Raw genomic sequence first — 6,794 nt, 5'->3', positions numbered from 1 at the left:
GGCTGTCAATCATGCTAGCTGCAGAGCCACAGAACAGCCAAAGAGAAACCATTAGCTGATTGGTGGATTGAATGATTGACAGCCTTGTTATCCATTCAATGGCAAGAGTTTAACTGCACAGACCGTGCTTAGATGAAGTTAATAGCCTATTTTGATTCGCTGTTATTTATTATTTATTAACAATGGGTCACACCTGTGAAGTTTTCTTCATGAATAATTACTGCAGGCAATACTGCAGTGCAGGCCTGCTCAGAGCTGTCAATTTTGGCCATTTTTAAAGAAAAAAAAATTCACTGGCATTTTTTTTCAGAGGAAAACATTTATAATAAAAAAATAATAATAATAATAAAAAAAAAAATATATATATATAGGTATATGTAAATTAATAATAATTATGAATTATGAGTGAATTTGTATTTCACGTGTTGTCATAGAGAAACCTCCACTGCTACAAGGATATCTGTTAATTGTCATGGAATCACCACTTCCAAATGTATAGACCATATCTATACTAATAATCCTGAAATGTGTTCCATACTTGTGTCTATCCCAGTTGGCTTCAGTGATCATAATATTATTGCTGTTTCCAGGAGGACCAAACTACCAAAGGGCAGTGCTAAAATTGTACTTACAAGATCCTATAAGAAATTTAGTGAGGAGGCTTTTCTTGATGATCTTGGTTCAGTTCAGTGGAAGGATGTGAGGTCTGTAGATGATGCTGATGTAGCTCTAAATATATTTATGGATTATTTAATGAAAATTGTGAACAAACATGCCCCTTTAAAAAGGTTCACTGTCAAAGCGAAATGTGCTCCTTGGATTGATACCTCTCTAAAGGACTTAATGTTGCAAAGGCCAAGAAGATTTCGTTTTTATCAGGTCTAATTGAAGATAGAAATCATTACTGTAAATTAAGAAACCAGGTTACTAAAATTAACAGATTAAGTAAGATAACCTATTATAAGCAGAACATTTCAGAAAGCAGTAGGGACAGTAAGAAACTCTGGAATGTATTGAATGAAATCATGGGTAAAAAAATCTGCCCTGGCTTCGTTTGTGGAATCAGATGGTGGTATTTATCTGACTAAGCCTCTTCACATTGCTGATTATTTTAATGACTATTTTGTAAACAAGGTGTCTAAGCTTAGGCAGGGAATGGATAATATTGTCAATAACAACTCTGAGGTGTTGATAAAAGAACACATTATGAAGGATAAAAACTGTGTTTTTGAATTCCAACAGGTGGATATTGTGACTGTGGATAGGCTATTGCGCTCTCTACTAGTCTCTAAATCGCTCAGGCAGTAGAGGGTTAGAATGCGGCGTCCCACAGGGGAGTTGCATGGGGCCCATCTTATTCTCTATTTTTACTAATGATATGCCTTTTTCTATTCATCAGGCTAGTCTGACTTTATATGCTGATGATTCAATCCTTTATTATGCTGCAGCTACAAACTCTGAGCTTAATCGGGTTTTGGCTGGTGAATTGGACATTTTATATGACTGGATAAAAACAAATAAGATGGTGCTTAACATATCAAAAACTGTTTGCTTTTTGGGACCAATCAAAGATTGGCACATAAACCTACATTGATTCTACAAATTGCAGGTCAACCTATACAGCAGGTTGAAAAAACTAAGCTTCTAGGCCTTTGGCTTGATAGTACTTTATCATGGTCTGATCACATAAACAAAACTGTTTTTAAAATGGGTAGAGCTGTTGCTACTGCCAGGAAATGTGCACCATTCCTTCCATTTGCATTGTTTAATCAGATTATTTGTGCTTTGGTTTTGTGCCACTTGGATTACTGTTCTGTAGTGTGGGCTTCTGCTTCAAAACAGTTGCTAAATAGGTTACAAGTGGTACAAAATAAGGCAGCAAGACTCGTTCTTGGTTGTTCATATAGGACTAGTGTTGTTCAAATGCATGAACGTCTTAGTTGGCGGAGTGTTGAGAAAAGACTTTCTGCCAACTTATTAATTTGTTTTCATAGTTATCACAACCCACAGTCATAAATATATCACGGATAAAATAATTTACAGCTCAAATGTGCACATGCATTTTACCAGAGTGGCAAGTAGAGGGCAGATTATTCTACCCCATGCAAACACTAACAGTATGCTAACGTATCTTCTCTGGCACTCTGTACTCGCGTTGTTATCAAACCAAATGTAGTATTCTTGTTAAGAATGGATGTCCACCCATTCGCTCAACGTCTTCTTGACCGAATATTTATTGACCACAAAAATCAATCAATATTAGCTTCTCAAAAACACTTGATGTATCTCCAAAACAATTGTAGTGTACAACAATTCAAGTTCTTCTCTGCATCCAAACTTAGTCTAACAAAAATGTTCACTGGTATTGTCAACACTGTCTTCCGTGATAATCTGGGTTTAACAGCGTGGATATTCAGTCGTTCTTGTCCAATATCTTCGTCTCTGCTTTCTCAATGATCTGATTTCACAGTGTCTTGTGGCCCCATATTTATAGCAGGCTTGGGTCCAGCTGATGACATCACAGCTAGTGACGTCATAACAGTTTTTCCTCCAATACCCAAACAGTTAGTTTTCAGTTTGAAAATGTAGGCGTGGCTTATCCCTAACTGCCCAGCTAAAGACAGTATTTCTTTCCAACTCCTTTTAAGGCTAAAATCATTGTTACTATTATATTTACCACACATGATATATGCATATTAAGGTACTTCGGTAGCACTTTATAATAACACCCTGTTATAATACATTTATAAGGTATTTGTAGATAATGAACTAATCATGAACAAACCATTTATATACATTCATAAATGATTATTAAATCATTTATAACTATATTTGTTTAACATTTACAGATTAGTTCTACATTATTTATAACTCATTATCAACATTGTTTGTACTTGATTTGTTCATCATTAAATATTGTTTGTCACACGCCCAGGTCGCGTGAATACTTTCGGAAACCAACATGCCCTCCCGCGTTGCTCTGATTGGCCAGCGATCGGCGAGCCCTCTACGCTCGTTTTCCCCCTACGCCGGTACCGCATGCATGCGCATTTTCTTTTTGACGGCACTCACACGCCAAGCAGCTTTTCGCCACACAGCCGCAAGCTGTGCAGGTTTTAATAGCAGGTTTTAATAGGTTTTGCCGCCGCAGCATTATGCATTCGTCACTACTCTCTCTATATTGACACATAGCCACCAGCTAATATACGTTCCACAAACGCTCCACACCTCCACAAACATCCCGCAGCACAGACGCACACATCCGCACACATCCGCACACAGCAGCACAAACATTCCCCACATTTAACATTCACAAACACAAAATATTGAAACATAAACACTGCATAACGTTAAACACTAACACTACGATACCCAGAGCTCATCGCGCAAACCGGAAGCGGACATACGTAATCTTTCCTCGCCGCGTCACTCTAACGTTACCTCACCGGCAACTTATCTAATTTAACAGAAAATCTTCACATCTATATTTGTAAATTCCACATAACCTTAGATCTTGTTCTTTAAACATTACGTAGGCCCCTTACCCGCTCGCGAATTGAACTCCACCCCATACGTTAAGCTAAAACCAAAGATTTTCGCCCATCACCCCGTTTTAAACAGCGTAAATACGACATTTCTCTCCGTTTTTAAAGCAATCAACTTATATACGCCAACTCCCCGACACCTTAGCTAGTATCCCTCCGTTTTTAACAACAATCCGACGGTCGCAACATATTTAAAACACATAATATTCATCGCTAGTCATTACACGCCAAACCCCGCCGCTCTCGCAAGACGCTCGTATTTTCAAACCTCTTTGTCTAGTTTAGCGACACGACAATTCAACATTACTTTTACAGTTATACTGTTTATTAAAACACACACGTATTTAACAACGACCTCAAGTACTTCCTATTTAGCTCCTGTATCATAACACACGCGTTTGTACGCTCTGTAAACGAGCACCTGGGGGGAACCTCATGCGCATGCGCGGCGTAGGAGGTAAACGAGCGTAGAGCGTTGGTATTCACGCAGGAGAGCGCTGGCCAACGCTGGCCAATCAGAGCAACGCGGAAGGGCATGTTGGTTGCCGAAAGTATTCACGCGCCCAGGTCAGGCCCGACCTGGGAGAGTCAGCACCACAGACATGAGGTGAACAATGGTCTCCTACCACCCTCTGGTGGTCACCCGCAGACGGTGCGGCCCAGTACATTGGACATGCTGACTAATGTTTTAACTTGAATTAATAGTGTGATTAATGTGGTGTCCTGGTGTGTGCCGTCCTTCACTTTCCCTTCCATGGTGTGATGTGGTTCATTGTTTTGGTTTTGTGTTTGTCATTGCTTTGTGTCTAGGTTGTGTTGTGATTCTGTGTTGGCCAGGTGTTTCTCATTGTTAATTAGTTGGGGTATTTAGGTGTCTGTCTGTCCTCCCTTCCTTGTGGCAACATACCTCCTGTTTCCTCCCCGTTCCTGTCCACGTCGTGTTGCACTGTTTTCTCTCTAGTAAGTAACTCTTCAATACCTGGCCAGGGTACTCCTGGGTTCTAGTGCCCCCCCATGTTATATGTCATGCACATGTATTTTATATGTTAATAAAATTGCATTTATCTTTAGTCCTAATTCTGTCACTGTTTGATGTCACAAAGAAGGGTGTATCCGAAAGCTGTCTACAACATTTGTAACAGGTGATGAAAAAGTAAACAAATAATTAACTGTATTAGACATTTGTTAATGATGAATAGGCTTCATTTCAGATTAGGGCACACAATAGTATCATGTTTTATGAATGTCTTAACAAATCATTTGTTGAACATGAACAAATAAATGGAGATACAGTATAGTAGTTTTTTCATATCCATTTTTCAAAGCGTCTACAAAGCGTCTAAGCAAAACAGAATTGCTCCACCTGCCGGCCAAATCCTCCCCCCTAACCGACCTTTCAATCACAGTCGAGAATGCAGCTGTGACTGCGTCCCCGACCGCCAAGAACCTTGGTGTTGTCCTCGACGACCAGTTGAACTTCTCTGCTCACATCGCAGCGACGACCAGAACCTGCCGATTCCTCCTGAGCAACGTCAGAAGGATACGCCCCTTCCTGACAAAAGAAGCCACCCAACTCCTCGTCCAATCAACAGTCATCTCCCGCCTCGACTACTGCAATGCACTGCTCGCTGGCCTCCCGGCCACTGCCACTAAGCCTCTTCAACTCATTCAGAACGCAGCGGCCCGCCTGATCTCAAACCTACCGAAGTCGGCCCATGTCACCCCACTTCTTAGGGACCTGCACTGGCTCCCCATTGCTGCACGAATCCGCTTCAAGGCCCTCGACCTAGCATACCGTGCGGCAAAGGGAACCGCTCCCGCCTACCTCCGGTCAATGGTCTCTAACTACACACCCTCAAGACCCCTACGCTCTGCATCTTCTGGCCGCCTCAGACCTACTCCTATCCAAGCTCCGGGAGGGTCATCAAAGAGAAGTCGCCTATTCTCAGTCCTTGCCCCACAATGGTGGAATGAACTACCCACCCCAGTTAGGACAGCCGAATCACGTCCAATCTTTCGCCGTCGACTAAAGACGCACTTCTTCAACCATTATCTGAATTAAAAAAAAAAAGAAAAAAAAAAAAAAAAAAAAAAAAATCTAACCCTAACTAACCGTACTGTCATGCACTTGTCCTAATAAACTAACCTACACTGTAGCACTCAACACTTTGATGAACATTGTTGCTCAGCTGATAGAGTTGTGCCCTTCCTGATGGCTTGTCGTACAGAACTTGTAAGTCGCTTTGGATAAAAGCGTCAGCTAAATGACTAAATGTAAATGTAAATGTAAATGTGTTACTACATATTAAACAACATTATTTAATGATGAACAAATCAAGTACAAACAATGATGATAATGAGTTATAAATAATGTAGAACTAATTTGTAAATGTTATACAAATATAGTTATAAATGATTTAATAATAATCTACGAATGTATATAAATGATTTGTTCATTATCTACAAATACCTTATAAATGTATTATAACAGGGTGTTATTATAAAGTGCTACCCAAGTTTGTCACAAAGACAACATGTGAGAGCGAGACACAGACAGAAGAGCCAGAGCTGGACTCCAGAGTAAGGTGTGTAGAAACAGAGACACATCAGCCCAGTGTACTTAGCACGGTCGTGCAGGCAGACAGTCAGCCACCCCCAGAGGGCGATGACGAGGAGCACCCGAGGGTAACGTCAAGTGCCCCAAGCAGTGGGAGGTATCCCTCAAGGGAACACAAACCCCCAAAGTACCTGACAGACTATGCCCGGAGAGGAAGTGACGAGGAGGACAGTACACTTACCACCGTTGATTACTGCTACAGGGTAGTCAGTGGGGTACCTCAGACCTTTAAAGGGGTTATGCACTGCTATTCCTAGCACTATTTGGGCAACTTTACACACTTCCTGTGAGTCTATGTAACACATCTGTAATTTTTATTCCAAAAATAATCATTGTTTTATATTTCTAATCTTGTACTCAAAACCAGCATTTTTCAGCCTCATGAAAGCAGGCTATTATTGGCTTGGCTCCACCCATTCTGGCAGAATGCTTTGAGTGACAGCCACCCACCAAATAGCTCCGCCCATCTCGCCGTCAGAGATTAGGTTTCAGGTTACATACAAATATGGTATGTCATAAATATAGAGATGTAGCAGTACTGTCTATCTATATATATATATATAATATGTTACCATGAATTGAAATTGGGGGACCCTGATGTAAACAAGACGAAAGTCTTTCTCTGGTCTCCA

The sequence above is a fragment of the Notolepis coatsorum genome, assembly GCF_963971535.1.
Source record: "Notolepis coatsorum genome assembly, chromosome: 1".
In the NCBI taxonomy this organism is placed as follows: Eukaryota; Metazoa; Chordata; class Actinopteri; order Aulopiformes; family Paralepididae; genus Notolepis; species Notolepis coatsorum.
The sequence above is the reverse complement of the archived record's forward strand: the minus strand, read 5'-3'. Positions refer to the sequence as shown.